Genomic DNA, 20,753 nt, shown 5'->3' with positions numbered 1-20,753 from the left:
TTGCTTAGAGCTAACCCTCCCAGGATGGGGTTAAACTTGTAGAGTTGAAATACTTCAGCTGCAGTGCAAGGCAGGATGTCCCCTCTGCTAAACTGAAAGCAAGGGACAGACAGTCATTTCAGCTGCAGTGGGAGGCAAGGAGTCTCCTCTGCTATGGAATCGAAAGGAAGGTGAAGGAACAGGACTGACTGTCTGTTCCTTTGCTTTCATTTTTAGCAGGAGACTCCCTGCCTCCCACTGCAGCTGAAGCATTTCAGCTCTAAGAATTAACCCCCTCCTGGGACAGTTAACTCAGCTCTTTACATGACAAAAGCACGGCCCCTCCCTCCCCCCTCCAACCCTCTGTTACTGGAGCTCTGCAATGAAAAAATTCCCATTTGAAATGGATTAAGACTTGCGACTTGGGAAAGTAAAAGACCAACAAAGGGAAGATCTTAGTGTGGAGTGCGTGCCCCCCCTGAGATGGTGTCGCGCCCCCTGGGGGGCGTGCCCCACAAAGTGAAGAACTCTGCTCTAAATGAACTGTACATATATTTGAAAATGTATCAACCATTATGAAAGCACAAATAAAACACATTTTGTTTTGTAATTCTGAAATATGATGGAAAAAAAGATTTTAATAAGAGCAAAATGAATCTTGGTGATGCACAAATTATAAATATTGTATTGTATTGCAAAATTTTTATACATTTGGGTGCCGATCACGATCCGGCAAAAAATTCCCCCGTGCGACTCGTATCGGGTCTTTTTACCGTACGAATCGTACAAATGCCGTACGAACTGGCAATCACGATTCGCATGGTAAAAAGTCCATACGACCCGCACCGGGAATCATTCCCCACACGTCCTCGGGTCGGAAAACGTGTCCGACACGTCCTCGGACGATTTACCTTACAAACGTAAAAATCCAAGTCCGACCGAGGAATCACGATCCATCCCGTGCGTCCGAGCCTACAACCGTATGGAAAAAACACTGTCCGCACCGAACACCAATAGCAACCATGGAGACATGTGCCCGCATACGCGCCCAACACTCCCCCCAGCCCCCGTACGTCCGACACGTACCCCCCGTATATGTATACCCCCACCCGTCTATGTACACCCCAGTACGTTCCAGTCGTACCCCCACCCCAGTACGTGTCGTACCACCGTCAATGTAAACCCCCCCACCCCTGTACGTGTCGTACCACCGTCTATGTACACCCCAGTACGTTCCAGTTGCACCCCCACCCCAGTACGTGTCGTACCCCCCGTGTACCTACACCCCAGTACGTTCGAGCCACACCCCCACCCCAGTACGTGTCACAGCCCCGTCTACCTACACCCCAGTACGTTCCAGTCGTACCCCCACCCCAGTACGTGTCGTACCACCGTCAATGTACACCCCCCCACCCCTGTACGTGTCGTACCACCGTCAATGTACACCCCCCCACCCCTGTACGTGTCGTACCACCGTCTATGTACACCCCCCCACCCCTGTACGTGTCGTACCACCGTCAATGTACACCCCCCCACCCCTGTACGTGTCGTACCACCGTCCATGTACACCCCAGTACGTTCCAGTCGTACCCCCACCCCAGTACGTGTCGTACCACCGTCAATGTACACCCCCCCACCCCAGTACGTGTCGTACCACCGTCAATGTACACCCCCCCACCCCTGTACGTGTCGTACCACCGTCAATGTACACCCCCCCACCCCTGTACGTGTCGTACCACCGTCAATGTAAACCCCCCCACCCCTGTACGTGTCGTACCACCGTCAATGTACACCCCCCCACCCCTGTACGTGTCGTACCACCGTCCATGTACACCCCAGTACGTTCCAGTCGTACCCCCACCCCAGTACGTGTCGTACCACCGTCAATGTAAACCCCCCCACCCCTGTACGTGTCGTACCACCGTCTATGTACACCCCAGTACGTTCCAGTTGCACCCCCACCCCAGTACGTGTCGTACCCCCCGTGTACCTACACCCCAGTACGTTCGAGCCACACCCCCACCCCAGTACGTGTCACAGCCCCGTCTACCTACACCCCAGTACGTTCCAGTCGTACCCCCACCCCAGTACGTGTCGTACCACCGTCAATGTACACCCCCCCACCCCTGTACGTGTCGTACCACCGTCAATGTACACCCCCCCACCCCTGTACGTGTCGTACCACCGTCTATGTACACCCCCCCACCCCTGTACGTGTCGTACCACCGTCAATGTACACCCCCCCACCCCTGTACGTGTCGTACCACCGTCCATGTACACCCCAGTACGTTCCAGTCGTACCCCCACCCCAGTACGTGTCGTACCACCGTCAATGTACACCCCCCCACCCCAGTAGGTGTCGTACCACCGTCAATGTACACCCCCCCACCCCTGTACGTGTCGTACCACCGTCAATGTACACCCCCCCACCCCTGTACGTGTCGTACCACCGTCAATGTAAACCCCCCCACCCCTGTACGTGTCGTACCACCGTCAATGTACACCCCCCCACCCCTGTACGTGTCGTACCACCGTCCATGTACACCCCAGTACGTTCCAGTCGTACCCCCACCCCAGTACGTGTCGTACCACCGTCAATGTACACCCCCCCACCCCTGTACGTGTCGTACCACCGTCCATGTACACCCCAGTACGTTCCAGTCCTACCCCCACCCCAGTACGTGTCGTACCACCGTCAATGTACACCCCCCCACCCCTGTACGTGTCGTACCACCGTCCATGTACACCCCAGTACGTTCCAGTCGTACCCCCACCCCAGTACGTGTCGTACCACCGTCAATGTACACCCCCCCACCCCTGTACGTGTCGTACCACCGTCCATGTACACCCCAGTACGTTCCAGTCGTACCCCCACCCCAGTACGTGTCGTACCACCGTCAATGTACACCCCCCCACCCCTGTACGTGTCGTACCACCGTCCATGTACACCCCAGTACGTTCCAGTCGTACCCCCACCCCAGTACGTGTCGTACCACCGTCAATGTACACCCCCCCACCCCTGTACGTGTCGTACCACCGTCCATGTACACCCCAGTACGTTCCAGTCCTACCCCCACCCCAGTACGTGTCGTACCACCGTCAATGTACACCCCCCCACCCCTGTACGTGTCGTACCACCGTCCATGTACACCCCAGTACGTTCCAGTCGTACCCCCACCCCAGTACGTTCCTGGCGCACCCCCAACACAACCTCCTAAGTACGGAGCGCACCCCATGCCCCAACATCACAACCGCATGTACGAGTCGTGCAAAGCCACACACAAGGACCAAATCGTACAACCAAATGGCCCATGTACACACCGTACACACGCTCAAAACGCACGTACACAACAAGGACAAAACAAAAAAACTCAACAATACACCATTCGAAAGGCACACAGCCACTAAACATGGCCAACAACCACTAAAATAACACAATCACTGACCTGCAACTGTCAAATACAAACAGAGGCCCAATACACCACCACTCCTTATAACACACCCACCCAAAATTCAAACACTGCCACACCCACCCATGGACCAATGAAAAGGGCCCACACACACAAACCATGAGCCTTTGCAACAGACCCACTGCTGCCAGACACCACAGAACCAGACTACAAGCGACACCACATCTTACACTTGCACACCTTCACACGACCACCCTCACAAACACCCTCTCATCACATTCACACACACACACAACCATCCACACCCCCCCCCAACATCCACACACCCCCACACCCACACCATCCCCACCCACACCCCTCACCATGCCCACTACCAAGAATCCAAAGTTCAGTCACCGAGAGTTGGAGGTCCTTGTTGATCAAATCCTCAGAGTCGAGCCACAGATCTTTGGAACATTGGTCAGAAGCACCAGCCAGGCAGCCAAAACAGCCATGTGGCAGACCATCGTCGATGCTGTGAATGCTGTTGCGGACACCAGGAGGACCAAGCAGGATTGCCAGAACAGGTGGTACGATCTGCGGAGGAGGGTCAGAGCCAAGAGACAGGAGGAACACGACCAGGCCAACGCCACCGGAGGAGGGCCCTCCCGCAGACCCGTACAGTACCATCCCTGGGAGGAGAGGGTGATGGCCATACTGCCGGTGGAGGCAGTTGAAGCAGTAGAAGGACTCCGAGACCCGGGTGAGTACACAAACAACGCACCTCACATGGGGGGAACTGCAACCACAAACAAAATTACTAACAGGCACGCAACCACCACAAGCCATCGCATTACTCAACCACACTCCATGAGCAGGCACATGCCACTGCTGCCACCATGCCCCATGCACCCAGCTGGACAATGTCAAGTCACAGGCCACAGAAGACAACAACACATGACACGGTAACCCGGATGGCGGGAGTGTGGGCACCAAGAATCACATAGTGCGACTCCAAAGCAGACAACAATGCCCTCTGCCCATATGGCCTAGGTCACAGCCAGACAAACACTGTGTCCCAACACAGGAATGACTTGCCAGCAAATGGCGGATGCCTTGCATCAACACATGGGGGTGAAGGCACTGTTTTGCACATGCCAGCAGCTAATGAACAGCCAACAGTGTGAAAGAGTGGCAGCACACACCACCACAGCAGCAGCGCACAGACACACAGCAGACAAAATGGGTGCCTGGAGATCAGAAACAAACTCACATCAACAGGCCAAGGGCCACTCAAAGATCTGCTAACAGTGTGTTCCCAGGAAGCTGGGCCAAGGTGACAGAGGGTGACACACGGAGGGAGGGAGAGGGGGACACAGAGGGAGGGAGAGGGGGACTGAGAGGGAGGGAGACACAGGAAGATGGACAGAGGGAGGAGGCTGACACACAGAGGGAGGGAGAGGGGGACACAGAGGGAGGGAGACACAGGAAGATGGACAGAGGGAGGAGGCTGACACACAGAGGGAGGGAGAGGGGGACACAGAGGGAGGGAGAGGGGGACAGAGAGGGAGGGAGAGGGGGACAGAGAGGGAGGGAGAGGGGGACAGAGAGGGAGGGAGACACAGGAAGATGGACAGAGGGAGGAGGCTGACACACAGAGGGAGGGAGAGGGGGACACAGAGGGAGGGAGAGGGGGACACAGAGGGAGGGAGAGGGGGACACAGAGGGAGGGAGAGGGGGACAGAGAGGGAGGGAGAGGGGGACAGAGAAGGAGGGAGACACAGGGAGAGCAAATCAGTCCTTTGGTGTGTGGGAATGTCTGCTCGTCAGCAGGTGGACTGCGTGCATGTAGACAAGGGTGCCCAGTGCCAGAACCCCCCCTCTTCATCATGGCAAAACGCAGGGCCATGTTACAACCTGTACACGAGCACAAGGACAGCCACCTGCATCATATGAGTGTGTGGATCCACTCCATGTGCACATGTACAGTGCTACAAGGAAGGCGCAAACGCATAGCTCGGCACACATGCACACTCCACTGCTGACTGCAGTCACACTTGACGCAGCAAGTAAGACTGTGCCACACATAGTTAAAGGGGCCAAATTGGTGCCCAAGGGACACACACATGCACAAGTGCACTGTGAGTGGAATGCAAGACAGATCCTAATTCCAAGAGGAAATGTGCCAACTTTGTAACGGATGCAACATGGATGTTGCATGGATCAAAAGTAACATTGTCTCTCTCACACACAGGTCAACGTCGTGCTGCACCCCCCAACACTGGGGGGGAACACTCACAGGACCCGGATCTGCAGGAGACCGATCCCACCGGCAGCGACCACTCTCACCACTCTGCGGACGACCCCGACCGACCTGGCCCCTCTGGTGTCCAACCACCTGCAGCACCTGCGTCAGGTACAACCGTGCCAACCACCACCCCCACTCCTGCCACATCCCAGGAGACACCCAGGATCCCTGCCCCAACACCACAATGCAGCCAGGCTCGCCAGGAGGGACACGGTGTCCCGGGCACCCAGGAGGAGGCAGGCGACAACGCCAATGCCACCCCTCAGGGGTCCCGGAGACCCCATGTGCCCACAAGTGCAGGCCAGACGCAAGTGGGCAGGGGTGGTGGGAGTGGAGAGCGGCGGAGGCGCGAGCCTGACCAGTTGGCTGGGGATCCGGTATTTTCCCATGTCCGTAACATCCTGGACTCATACCGGCAGGACACCACGGGCATGGCCCAGGTTGTGTCCGTCCTCGAGGGGATCAAGGTCCAGCAGGCCCAGCAACATGCGGAGCTAATAGCCTGTCTACAGCTACACCAACGGAGGATGGAGGACAGACAGGCTGAGCAAGTGACGGCGTCCCAGGGGATTCACGCTGAACTCCGTCGGATGGCCGACACCATGGCCGACCCTCCCTGTGCCAGAAGGCGGAGAACATCACCACCCACAGGGAGGGATCATGAGGAGGAGGAGGAAACATCCGACGGAGCATCGCAGACGTCGTCACGGCCTGCTGCTGAGGTTCCCCGCAGGAAGCCGGGTCGTCCACGGAAAGGACCGTGAGGGTGGCTGCTACATCACCATCTCCCAGGACACCTGGCCTGGCACCTGGCCCACTGGAGCAACAGCATCACAGCATCAAGAGACATTCTCTGCCACATGGCCCTGCTGGTCACTGGCTGACCAATGTTGACAAAGACTGTGGCATGGACTCTGAGGATTTCCAATGGCAAGGACACCAACTCCCCTACTGAACTTTGGATTCCCTAATCCCGGAAAGGCCCTCACTTGGCCCCCCCCCCCAATAATAAATCACACTATTAAGAGTAGATGCCTGCTGGTAGCATTATTACCTAACATGTGTCTTGTACAGTCTAAACATGCCTGAGTCATCTGTTCACTTCAACCATCCACACCCTGGGGCCTGAGTCTGGCACAGGACACATGGGTCACAGTTTTCTAGGCAAGACAGACATGGAGCACCATACACACCCGTGATGGTCAGAACCAGCTGAGGGGGTGGCCGAACAACCGTGCTGACAGACACATTGAGTACAGCAACAGTCATGCGCAGAGGTCAGGGATCCTGGCCCGTGTCCTGGGGGGCACCCAGGTACGTGTAGACAGGTGGCAGAACCATGTCCTGCAAGCTTCAGTCCGGTGGATGCAGAGAATGGGGTCATGGATAACGTTGGATGCATGGGGATGGCACATGTCACAATACCCACACAGTCATGGACATCATGCCCATTACACAGTCTCAGCACACACACACAGCTTGCATCTTGCCACTCGACACATTGACACATAGCCACAATCAGGGAATACCATGCCAGACATGCAGGATGCACCGTGCCAACACACCAGCATTGACTGAGAAGAGGCACCTTGGAGGCATAGGGACACCTTTAATAGTCATGTGTTTGGGATTGCAGAGGCAACTTGAAGTACACATGAACACATCATGTGGAGTACCATGTGGCTCCAACACTGGCACCCCCCTTCTGCAGCACAAATGCGTGATAGCCATGGAACTGGCACACAAGTGTCGGATAATAGCTAAATACCCACAGCTGCTCACGGAGAGCCTGCCATACACCATACATCCGCTGATGTGGAAGTCCCACGCCATGTCAAGACAATGTTAACCGGATGTGTCCGAGGGCAGTGTCACACACATTGATGCCTTCATCACAATCCACCATCCCATCACTGATGACTGACAACCAGGCAGCCCATCTATTCAGGTGTACCCAGCTGCATGTCGTGTCCCATGGGGATGCCACATGTCTGCAGAGGACCCAAACCCCGACCGGGGCAGTGTGCACACATCGTGAACAACTGCCACACCCAATACACCCCAGATGCATCCCTTACCCCATGGAGACTTCCAAACGTGTCCGTGCCTGTAACGCTGAGTCAGCCCACGATGCCATGTCCATGAGGAATAGCAGTGCCACAACAATGCAACCAGCAAACGGCATGCGCAGGTACCTGGGGAAGAGAGACACACAAGAACTCAGCCACAAGAAGCACAGCCACTTGCATGTGCATGTACTCGACACATGTATGTATGACAACATGCTATGTCACAATTATGTCTGGGGAAATACTACCATCACTGCCACCATCACTCCAGTGACACACCCACACACACCTCTGACCCACGTGCCATACATGCAGGTGGAGACACACATCACAACGCATGCCACACGGGGACCAATGCGTGCACACTCAGACCCTGGTACTCACCACTAAGCAAAGAAGTCGCGTATGAGCCGAGTCCGGATGTCCTCTTGCGGCTCCACATCCTCCACATCACTAGCCCCATTGCCAAGCCCTTCGTCCTCCACGGGTGGATGGTCCTCGTCATCTTGATCCAGGATGAGGGGCACAGCTCTTTCAACTGCCATGTTGTGCAGCATGCAGCAGACCATGAAGATCTTGCAGACCTTCGCCGGGGCATATGGGAGTGCGCCGCCGGTCTTGTGGAGGCACCGGAATCGGCTCTTCAGCATGCCAAACGTCCTCTCTATCACTCGCCTTGTCCGGCCATGGGCGGTGTTGTAGCGGAGCTGGGCCGGCGTGATGGGGTTGCGGAGAGGTGTCAGCAGCCAAGGCATGTTGGGATAGCCAGCGTCCCCTAAATGGAAAGCACATGGATATCGTTAGAACAGGCGAAGCGGTAGTGCTGCTCGGCCAAACAGAATACAGGACAGACAGACTGTACCCACCAACAACACATGCACGTTCGTTGCGCAGCTGCATCATCATATCAGGCATCCCGCTACGCCTCATGATGTAGGCATCGTGTGCTGATCCTGGAAAACGAGCACAGACATGTGAAATCACCATGTTGGACAGACACACCACAAGGGCATTGATGGAGTGGTAGTGCTTCCGATTGCGGTACGCCACCTCCCGTGCGTGTGGTGGTACCAAACCTACATGTGTCCCATCTATGGACCCAATGACATGGGGCATCCCTCCCAGGGCATAGAATCCACGCTTGACCTCAGTCATCTGTTCAGGGGTTGGGAACTTGATGAAGTCATCCAGGTGAATCAACATGGCCTCCAAGAAATCATGCAGCACACCGCTGAACATGCTCTGGGACATGCCACCAACATGAGCTATGGTATATTGGAAGGTACCCGTGGCAAGGAAATGTAGGGCAGCCATTACCTTCAGCTGGGGTGTCAGTGCCGTAGGATACCTGTGCTGCGGTTGCAGGTGTGGTGCCAGTCTCGCCGTCAGCTCCAGAATCAACGGTTGGGTGAAGCGGTAGAGCCGGATGCTGTCATTCTCCTGCATGGTGGCCAAGTCTGGAATTCTTCGGGCAACAGGAGGCGCTCTGCAGTAATTTGGAAGTGACAAGGAAGAGTGAGTGCACTACGAGAACAACTCATGTCTACTGAGCACATGTAAATCTGCCAATACACACATGCCACATAGGGAGTCAGGCATGTGCTACATGCCCAGGACACGTATGGATGCAAGGTGACACTCCTTCCAAGACCCAGCCACACACGGTGATTGAGAACCTCCCCATGCCACGCCATGGGAATAGCTGTGTCCCAGTGCAAGTGAACAGCCCGACGCAAGACAGAAGTGACATACACCCACACATCAGCAGAAGTAGGATGCCGATTGCAGAGACTGGTAGCGGAACACTGGAGCCACAGGTCACATGACATTACACTAGTCCAGCCCACACACCTTGCCATGAAGGTGCACATGTCATGACTCACCACACATTCCTTGTGAGTTTGCTGACATGGCCTTGTCACGCTACTCCGTGTCCCATGCATACATGTGCACCTCACATCAGATACCACATGTGGCATGGTGTGCGGAACAGTGTGCAATGATAATCTACACACAGACACATGTTGGTTGCTGCAACGGCTGCAGCATTTGAGGGTGCTACAACATCAACCTGATGTAAATCCCGGACACATAAATGACATAGTCACATTGTGCACTGTGGGTAGTGACAAGTCAGGTTTCATGACCCCTGTACCGGCCATCATGGGACACTTCCGTGTGTTGGTGTCCGTGCCATGCCAGTGACGCTCACCCCAAGTGCGCAGTACGACATGCACACATGTCAAAGGAGTCAAGGGCATGCCTGGCACACATTGCACCCTCACACAGTACACCTGTACACATCTCATCATACATCTGGTGCCTTCTCCACTCAGGAGGCATGTTCCACATCACAGCCTGTCACACCTGTGCCCCACACATGTAGTAATGCACAGACGATGCCTAGATGTCCATTCCTGGACAAGTATGTCCATCCATGGACAAGTATGTCCGCCCTATTCCTACCTGTGTGTCGACTATCACCACAGTGATGTGTACAAACCGGCGTACTGCTGCTAAGAGGGCCTGTGTATGTTCCCCAATCACTGTGGGAGTGCTGCCGTATGTGTACCCATCGTGATGGCGAGTGTACAGGCATTTGTACGGTCCGTACCACAACGAGTACGCATACGCGTGCAGACCCATAGTGATAGTGAGCGTACATGCGAGTGTACGGCCCTCTCACTATGGGTCTGCACGCGTATGCGTACTCGTTGTGGTACGGACCGTACAAATGCCTGTACGCTCACTATCACTATGGTTCTGCACGCGTATGCGTACTCGTTGTGGTACGGACCGTACAAATGCCTGTACGCTCACTATCACTATGGTTCTGCACGCGTATGCGTACTCGTTGTGGTACGGACCGTACAAATGCCTGTACGCTCACTATCACTATGGTTCTGCACGCGTATGCGTACACGTAGTGGTACGGACCGTACAAATGCCTGTACGCTCACTATCACTATGGTTCTGCACGCGTATGCGTACACGTAGTGGTACGGACCGTACACTCGCATGTACGCTCACTATCACTACGGGTACACAGACCCATAGTGATAGTGAGCGTACAGGCATTTGTACGGTCCGTACCACTACGTGTACGCATACGCGTGCAGACCCATAGTGATAGTGAGCGTACATGCGTGTGTACGGTCCGTACCACTACGTGTACGCATACGCGTGCAGACCCATAGTGATAGTGAGCGTACATGCGTGTGTACGGTCCGTACCACTACGTGTACGCATACGCGTGCAGACCCATAGTGATTTTGAACGTAGGCATGCATGTACGGGCCGTTGCCATGCTTTTGGGGTGCCCTAGGGCCCGGAAACGCACCGTACCTGTGTGTGATTCTCCTAATTACATAGGGGACAAGTATTAAGGCCTACATGCATGCTGGTTGTCATGGCGACCAGGTTCAAATTTCGATTTTGTTCTGGAAGGTGCACAGCAGAAGTCAGTTGGAATTCTTCTACTTTGTTGCAATGTGTTTGTGGGGCTGACATCATGCAGGAGAATGAAACCGATAGAGAACCCACAGACTGCTAGGTTTGAAGGGATTGGTGGAAACATAGGATGCAAATGTGAGTGACCAATCACTCTGTACTCCTGTGCATGAGACTGGGCAGAAGGCCACATATAAGGCAGCCAGGTCCCATGAGGGATTACTTGCCTGCACATCTTTGCATTTGTCGACCAAGCTGCTGCTACTGATTCCCTGGAAACATGTCAAGGGCTGTGGAGAGGACACAGCCATTCACCCTGGAGGAGAACATGGCTCTGCTGGATGTGATCCTCCCACAGTACCCCATGCTGTATGGGCGACCAGGGTATCAGGTGAGTGCATAGGCCACTGCCACAGACTGTCCCTATGTTGTGACTGTGTCTTCAGGCATTGTGACCCGGTGTGACACACATGCCATGTACTGTCGGGGGGGTACCAGGGGGGGGGTGCCTGATGTCTCCCAGCAGTGCCCTGAGACAGGAGGGGTGTGTGCAGAGTCCTCCCAGCAGTGCCCTGAGACAGGAGGTGTGTGTGCAGAGTCCACCCAGCAGTGCCCTGAGACAGGAGGGGTGGGGACCTATCACTAACAGCAGTGCCCTGAGACAGGAGGGGTGGCTGTGGAGTCCTCCCAGCAGTGCCCTGAGACAGGAGGGGTGGGGACCTATCACTAACAGCAGTGCCCTGAGACAGGAGGGGTGGCTGTGGAGTCCTCCCAGCAGTGCCCTGAGACAGGAGGGGTGGGGACCTATCACTAACAGCAGTGCCCTGAGACAGGAGGGGTGGCTGTGGAGTCCTCCCAGCAGTGCCCTGAGACAGGAGGGGTGGGGACCTATCACTAACAGCAGTGCCCTGAGACAGGAGGGGTGGGTGTGGAGTCCTCCCAGCAGTGCCCTGAGACAGGAGGGGTGGGTGTGATGCACAGTGTGAGCCTTGATCATTGATTGTGACATTGCCATCATTCCACCTGAGTACCCACTATGGCACGTACTGCCTTTTCCCTCACCAGAGGATGATGTCCCTATGACAGAGGTGCAATGCGTTGGCTGCATTACATGCCATGTAGTAACCAGCTATTATGTTCACATATGTCTCTCTGTGACATGTGGCTGGTGTATTGATGTGGTGTCACTTGTACTTCCTCACAGGTAGGCGCCTCTGCCAAGGAGCAGATCTGGCTGACCGCCGTCAGTGCCGTGAGGCGTGTGGATGGTCGGAGGCGGAGCCCGTCCCAGGTGAGGAAACGCTGGCAGGATATCCGGTGCTGGACGCGGAGGATTGCACGGCTCCTGCTGGGGGACTCACCTGAGAGCCACAAGAACCGCGGCCGCCGCCGTCTGACCCACCTCCACAGGCGTGTGCTGCCGGTGGTCTTTCCAGACCTGGAGAGGCGCTTACAGGCGATGCAGCAGGCGGAAGGGGGTAGGTACATGTGCGTTTGTTGTGTGTCACCGGCATTTGTAAGGGCACAGTGGCATTAATTCACTGGCAGGGTTTAAAGGTGCTGTGCCCATCCAGTTTGCCCAAGTGTGGCGCTGCGCCCCTGCCACCCTTCCCCTCCTTGCAATGTGTTCCCTGGTCTGTGTGTAGTCACTCCTTCACAAGGTAATGTAGGCTGGCGCTTTGTCCACGAGAACAATGACTGTAGCATCATGGGTGGTAGTGGTGGGTAACAGGTTGTGGGACCTTGCCTGTGAACTGTCAAGTTCACTGCATGTGGGTTCCATGTCAGTTGGCACTGATGCTGGCTCCAGACATGGGAGTTGGTCTCTCATGTGTCATGCCTTACAGCGCGCATGTCCTATGTAGTGGCCTGTGACATGATGTGCATGAGTGTGCGCTACGCATAGTGCAGGGATGGTGACGTGTGTAGCAGTCATTCCCATTCAGCCATTCAGTAGCATGTAGTTGCGTGCCCAATACTGTCCCCTGGGGCACCTTATCCTCAGTGTTGTTTGTGTCATCATCAACGTGGACACTCTCACTGTCTACAGCGTAGGTTGTGCTCTGTGCCATTGTCCCCTGTCACCATGTATATAGACGTGCTATTATGTACAGGTGTCCACTGTGCAGCCTGACCTGATTGTCCCTCTTCATACTCACAGTTGCCAGTGCCTGTGTGTCTTGTTATACTCATCTGAGGATGGGCACTGGTACCTCATTATTTGTACAGGCGCACCTTTGCTAATTTGCGTCCAATCTTGCCTTTTGCCTGCCACTGTGTTTATCACCCAGACTATGAGATGTTGGTGCCACCTGTGTCTCAGCAATTAGCATCGTGTGGGGGTTACTTGGGGCGGGCAATGCCTATGTGTCAAATCCTGATTCCTAATTGCTGGGTCTGGACAGTGTGTGATGTTACTGGACACACACGCAAGGTGCAGTGACCGAGTTATGTTGGGCATGTTAGCAGCATTACCTATGCAGCATGTGTCTCAAGTTCATGGATATTGTCCCTGGTCATAGGTATTTTCACAAACGCTGTGTGGTGCAGAGGCAGTGCAGGATTGTCCCCAGGGCCTGGGTGCTATGTCAGACTCCGTTTCCTGTCATCAGCTATTGTCTCATGCTCTCCATGGTATTTCAGTGGCATGGTGGCTCAAACAAGTGTGTATCATGCCCTACATCGGTACCTTGTTTTGCAGATGTTAGGGATCTGCCTCTTCAGGCTATGCAATGTTGACTATGTAGATTGGACTCATGTGACAGATGTGTACAGGTGTCTGATTAATTTCTGTCTCTCCACCCTGCCCACAGCATCGTCGGGGGACACAGAGGGAGACATGGACACGGACCAGGCGGAGGGACCGAGCACCAGTGGCAGCCGTGACATCGGGGCTGGCACATCGAGTGGGACAGAGGCGGAGGATAGTGTGGCCGAGGACCTGTCGACTGGCACATCAGACTACGAAGCTGACAGGTCCGAGGAGGATGTCTCAGGGTTGGCGGAGGCTGCACCAGCAGCTGACAGTGGAACAACACCTGCCACCGCCCCCTCAGTTCCCACCAACCGCCTCCCACTTGCTCGTGTCCCTTCCCAGCGTGCCCGGTCACCGCATGTCTCCTTCCTGCCAGGCACCGCACCCCCTGCCCCTGTCTCCACTGCTGCCGCCAATGCTGAGTCTATGGACATCCAGCGGCAAATGCAGGTTGGTCAGGCTGCGATCCTGAATGTCCTCCATTCCCACGGGAAAACCCTCAGCAACATCGAGGCATTCTTGGAGGGCATTCATTCTTTGCAGGCTGACCAACGCAACTTGCTGAGGTCCCTAGACTCCACACTGACTGCAGCAGTGGGTCTCCTGCAGCGCGACCTCCCCCCACCTACCCCTGCCCCATCCACACTTCCCACTTCCATGCCTGTCCCACGTACACCCAGACGTCGGCATGCACCCACCACAACAGACACAGGCACCACACCAGCAGGGAAGGTCCACCGCACTCCTCCTGACACGCACACACAGGGTGAGATAGGCACACCCACTGGGTCGGGGGGCAAACGTGTGACACGCAGCCAGAGTGGGAGTCCGCATTCCACACAATCCACTCCCTCCAAATCCCCTCCCCTCAGCTCTCCTGGCCACATCTCCCCCAAGGACTCCTTCATGGCCGCTCTGTCCCTGAGCCCCACAGTTACGCCACCACGCAAGCGGTCAAGGAAGTCCTCGGTCAGGGTGGTTGAGTCTCCCCCCCTGTCTCCACCCTCCCCCGGTGGCGCTGCAACCCATCCCTCTGAACCCCCCCCCTCCTTGGGGCCTGAGGTCACTTCGGGTGCAGGGGACTCCCTGGAGGACCTTGCTAAGGTGTGTAGTGCCATCCTGGCCTCCGCCTTTGGCCATGACACACCCCCTGTGGTTGAGTCCTCCATCCCTGCACCCACAACGCCGCCCCTTTGCCCTGATGTCCCTGCGGTGCCTGTTGCTTCCCCCCCCCCTGATGCCCTCACCAGTATGGAAGACGATGGCATTTGACTGTGCAGGCAAGGTAGGGGACACACATCCCACTGTGTCCCCCATGCAGCTGGGAATAATTGACTGCCCTATGGCCTTTGTTGACTTTGAACTGCCGTTGATCCACGGACATTGTGCTCATGCTGATTAAAGCTTTATTTTTTTTTTCATTATCACACTCCTGCTATGGTGGTATTGGTGTTGGTGGGGCTGCTACATTGTTTTGGGTGGTGTTTAAGGCTTTGGGTGTGTGGGATTTGTAGTAGTGTTCTGCTCTTTGGGGCCACCCTAGGATCTGTGTGCCATCACAAGGTGTTGGCTAACTTCCTTAGGTCATGTCAGCAGTTACTGCATGGTTCAATTGTCCCAGGGTGTATTCCTTCCTCTGTGTACCCAGTTTCTTCCCTGCAGGGTGTTCCCAATGTTTAGCGCAGAGCTGTGTCTACATGAGCTGTGTGTGTGACGGAGCCCTTCTACTTTGGCCATGCATGCATGGCCATGTCTCCACCTGCAACAATCGTGGCATCCTTGGTGATCACTGTACTTGTGTGTGGAGTCAGTTGACATGAGTTCATGGGGACATGTTCCCTTGTAGGCAGTATGGATGTGGGTAATTGTGGCATCACACACATGTGTTACACCCCTCCTGGGTGTGGACACTGCTGGGAGGACTCTGCACACACCCCTCCTGTGTCTGGCCACTGCTGGGAGGACTCTGCACACACCCCTCCTGTCTCAGGGCACTGCTGGGAGGACTCTGCACACACCCCTCCTGTCTCAGGGCACTGCTGGGAGGACTCTGCACCCACCCCTCCTGTCTCAGGGCACTGCTGGGAGTGTTAGGCACACACCCCTCCTGTCTCAGGGCACTGCTGGGAGTGTTAGGCACCCACCCCTCCTGTGTCAGGGCACTGCTGGGAGGACTCTGCACCCACCCCTCCTGTCTCTGGGCACTGCTGGGAGGACTCACCACCCACCCCTCCTGTCTCAGGGCACTGCTGGGAGGTCTCTGCACCCACCCCTCCTGTGTCAGGGCACTGCTGGGAGGACTCTGCACCCACCCCTCCTGTCTCAGGGCACTGCTGGGAGGACTCCACACCCACCCCTCCTGTCTCAGGGCACTGCTGGGAGGACTCTGCACACACCCCTCCTGTCTCTGGGCACTGCTGGGAGTGATGGGCACCCACCCCTCCTGTCTCTGGGCACTGCTGGGAGTGATGGGCACCCACCCCTCCTGTCTCAGGGCACTGCTGGGTGGAGTCTGCACACACACCTCCGATTTCTGGATATGTGCGCTTGGCACATACACGGTGGGGTTACGCACACTGCATTAGAGGTGAGGGTACGAGTCTACTGACACTGGTGTGGTGGGGGTACGCTCCGTACGTCCGCGGGTGGGGGTACGGGTCGTACTTACACTGTTGGGCTGGGGGTACGCTCCGTGCGTCCGCGGGTGGGGGTACGGGTCGTACTTACACTGTTGGGCTGGGGGTACGCTCCGTGCGTCCGCGGGTGGGGGTACGGGTCGTACTTACACTGTTGGGCTGGGGGTACGCTCCGTGCGTCCGCGGGTGGGGGTACGGGTCGTACTTACACTGTTGGGCTGGGGGTACGCTCCGTGCGTCCGCGGGTGGGGGTACGGGTCGTACTTACACTGTTGGGCTGGGGGTACGCTCCGTACGTCCGCGGGTGGGGGTACGGGTCGTACTTACACTGTTGGGCTGGGGGTACGCTCCGTACGTCCGCGGGTGGGGGTACGGGTCGTACTTACACTGTTGGGCTGGGGGTACGCTCCGTGCGTCCGCGGGTGGGGGTACGGGTCGTACTTACACTGTTGGGCTGGGGGTACGCTCCGTGCGTCCGCGGGTGGGGGTACGGGTCGTACTTACACTGTTGGGCTGGGGGTACGCTCCGTACGTCCGCGGGTGGGGGTACGGGTCGTACTTACACTGTTGGGCTGGGGGTACGCTCCGTGCGTCCGCGGGTGGGGGTACGGGTCGTACTTACACTGTTGGGCTGGGGGTACGCTCCGTACGTCCGCGGGTGGGGGTACGGGTCGTACTTGCACTGTTGGGCTGGGGGGTACGCTCCTTGCATACGGGGTGGGGGTAGGGTCCGTACATATCCGTCCCCATGCTATGTGATGTTTGTGCGGCCCGTACCCAGGCCTTTGCCACGTGGGTGCGATCCGTCCCGCCATTGTTGGGGTGACGTGTGTGGGCGTGGTCCGACTCGTACCCACGCTCTTCAGGCGTGGGTACGGGACGTACCTGTCTGGTTGTGTTGCCGGTTCGCGTGGTGACGGACTTCCGTTGTGGCGGTCGCTGGCTTATCAGGACACGCCCCCACCCCCTCGTGGTGACCAGGGCATGGGAGTCAGGTATGTCCAGGCCATGTGTAGTGTGTCACTCATGTGGTTGTTTTGTGGCCTGCCCTGGTCGTGCCACCCCCACCCCACCCCACTTTCCCCCCTCCCTTAGTTATTCTGACCTTCTGCGGCGTCTGCGTCGTAACCTGTAGAGGAGGTGTACTGCTATGAGGGCAGGGATGACTCGTAGGTTCGGGTCCATGTCTGTCCGTCGCGTACTGGTACTCCTTGCTCGCGTCGTCCTGTCGCGTACGGGTCCTCCTTGATCGCGTCGTCCTGTCGCGTACGGGTCCTCCTTGGTGGCGTCGTCCTGTGTGTCCGTCACGTACTGGTCCTCCTTGTTCGCGTCGCCGTCTGTCCGTCGCGTACTGGTGGTCCTTGTTCGCGTCGTCCTGATTTCCCGGCAGTTTTTGGCTGCCGCAAAATATTCACCGTGCGGGGTGACGTCGGTGCGAATCGTGATTCCTGGGTCGTGAATGGCTGGCTGCGTGCGTCCCGACGTCAGGTCGGCGCTTTCCCGGATCGCATTGGTAGGTGTTTTTTGTTCGGTCGGTCTTTTTTACGATTCGCACGGTAATGGTGTACCCGTGCGAATCGTAATTCCATGTTTGTATATTTTGACGACCGGGTACGCGTCGGACGGAGAATATGCTCCGTCCGACGGTTCGTACCCGGTTTTTGCCGGATCGTGATCGGCACCTTAATATCCCTATGCCACTGGAGTGCTTACTTTAATAGGCAGCAAGCTACGCCATATAGGGTGTGTGGTTGGAAGGGTGGTGTTTTTGTTTTGTGATCCTATGTGGGAAGTGTTTGAAAGTCATGCGTGATGATCACTGAAGTGTGGTTATCGTGTTATGGGACAAGCGCGCAGCAGTGGGGTGCATGATGAAGTGTGAGAGTCAAAATGGCTCATTTTATTATGGTTTTCAAGTATGCTGGCAGCTTTGAACACCTCTGCAGGTGCCTTTATGGTATTTCTTATGACTACAGTCTGCTTGATTACTGCACTAAGGGCCACATGTACGAATCTCAGGGTTTGTGACTCCAAATTGAGATTTCTAGCAATTTGCAAGTCGCAAAACCTGAAGTACAACAGTGTCTCAGATGTTGTTTGCGATTACCAAATGGGTCATTATCTGCCTCATTAATATTCCGGAGGCAGGTAGCAATTTGCAATCCTTTGGGAATGTCCAGCACTCACAGGGGTGGTGGCAGACCACTATGTTTGTAACTGATTTTTAAATAAGGCAGTTTTTTTTTTAAAGGCAGCCCATGTTGCAGGGATTCTGCTCATGCACAGAACTATGCGCAGGAAACCAGGCCCTCAGTGAATTGTGGTGTACCAAAAAACTTACCTCAGTACCCAGAACCCCTATCCGACCAGCATCAATGTCCCATTCGTTATCCGTATTATCTCGGAGGTCCCAATGTATAGACAACCCAGAACAAGCGACTTAGAGTATTCTCAGGAATGGTGGGAATTAGAAATACCTGTTCGCTATTATTCATATATCAATCCACAACAAAGTAATCAGAGACACGGTAAAGTTTAAAAGGTTTATTTTATAAACTACGTGTCCTAAGATGCAGTACTTTGGCTAACATAAGCAGACAAATGATTATAATTAAAACCATCAGCATTGTTACAATACCATAGAAAATGAAAGGCGAAATCATAGTATAAATGACAGTGGAATGCAGCCACCTTCCTTTCACTAGTAAACTAATATTATTAGGCTAATAGAAGGTCTCTAGGCTTGAATGGGGAACCCCATACCGTAAAGATCAGCTTTAGGTGGATCACATCACAGGATCAGCTTTGCTCTGCGCCTGGAAATGTTCTTCTCCAGAATGTGTTTCAAACGCATGAAACTGTAATATTAAAGGCTCTCGACATTCAGGTATTTGCAGCTGTGTGCATATTATGACTAGAGAGTGGGCCGATCAACCTGGACTCAAAAACATACATTGTCTGGCGGCTCAGAGTGTTTTACACACAATGTTCAGACCAAGGTCGCAGTGGTCATCTAGGGATGTGAACAACAGACAGTTCTCATGTGAAGAAAAGGCAAGCAAGCAGTTCTCAAATAATAACATGTCTCAGCAGTGTCATGTGTAAAAGCAGCGAAAGTGGCAAGATGGCTTTCTAAAAGCTGACGCGCCTATGCTAACATAGCAATGTATGCATCTAAATCGCTACCTTCACTACACCCCCCCTTGATCGGACCACGAACAAATAGGGATACAAAAAGGAATGCAGAGTTCAAGTTCGACAGAGCAGAACCAAGTGCATGTATTGGAAATCCAAATAAAGAGCAGTGAAAGTTCGAAAAAAACGTTAAAAAAAACCAAAATGGAGAGAAAAAAAAAATGGGAAGTCAATACACCATGCAAAAGCTCAACGAGCCCAGGTTTGTGCAAGGGAGTCTGGACGATAATGAAGTTAATCCCTAAACGTGTAAGCACAGTGCGTAGCAACAGCTTCTAAAAGGAAGTCATTGGAACGAGTTGCAAAAGTGTCCGCCATCCATTCTAACAAGGTAAACGAACATACATGTTCTTCAACCACTGGAGCCTCCAGCACGTTCAGAGGACAACTGGGGTGTTCTTCTAAATAACTTTGTGCCAAGAAGTCATACGCTGCCGTTCCGATGTCCCAGTTCCCAAGGACTCCATGTGCCGCTCCACATGCCATAATCCTAACACCAGAACAGTCCAACTCATGAGCCACTAATGGACTCATTAGTCGATCATAATCCGGGGCAGGAGACACCGAGTTTGACAAGCACAAATCCAGAGCCCATTCGAAAGGACAATCTAGGCAATGAAAAACAGGTTGCACGCATGTAAAGTAGGCAAACCGGAAGGATAATCCATAGGCTATGCTCAGGGTTGCCAGTGGTAAAGTTCCATAGTATTCAAGCATCCGGTTACGAAGATTGAGCAGCCGGGACAGGCTGTTGCGTGACACACAGTGTGCAGCCATTGCGCAGTACGCAGACCAACAGCAGCACGCCAGCCACGAGGGCTAGAATCAATGGGAGCCCTCCAAAGACACTGGAAAAAATAGAATGAAAAAAGGCCGGTATCACACCAAAAATAGTTTGGAAGGAGCTAACGAGGCCGGAGCCCACAATTTTGAAAAAATGCACCAAGTCAGTTGTTGACGAGGCGTTAAATA

Source organism: Triturus cristatus, chromosome 9, assembly GCF_964204655.1.
Source record: "Triturus cristatus chromosome 9, aTriCri1.1, whole genome shotgun sequence".
In the NCBI taxonomy this organism is placed as follows: Eukaryota; Metazoa; Chordata; class Amphibia; order Caudata; family Salamandridae; genus Triturus; species Triturus cristatus.
Note: the sequence above shows the minus strand (reverse complement) of the source record.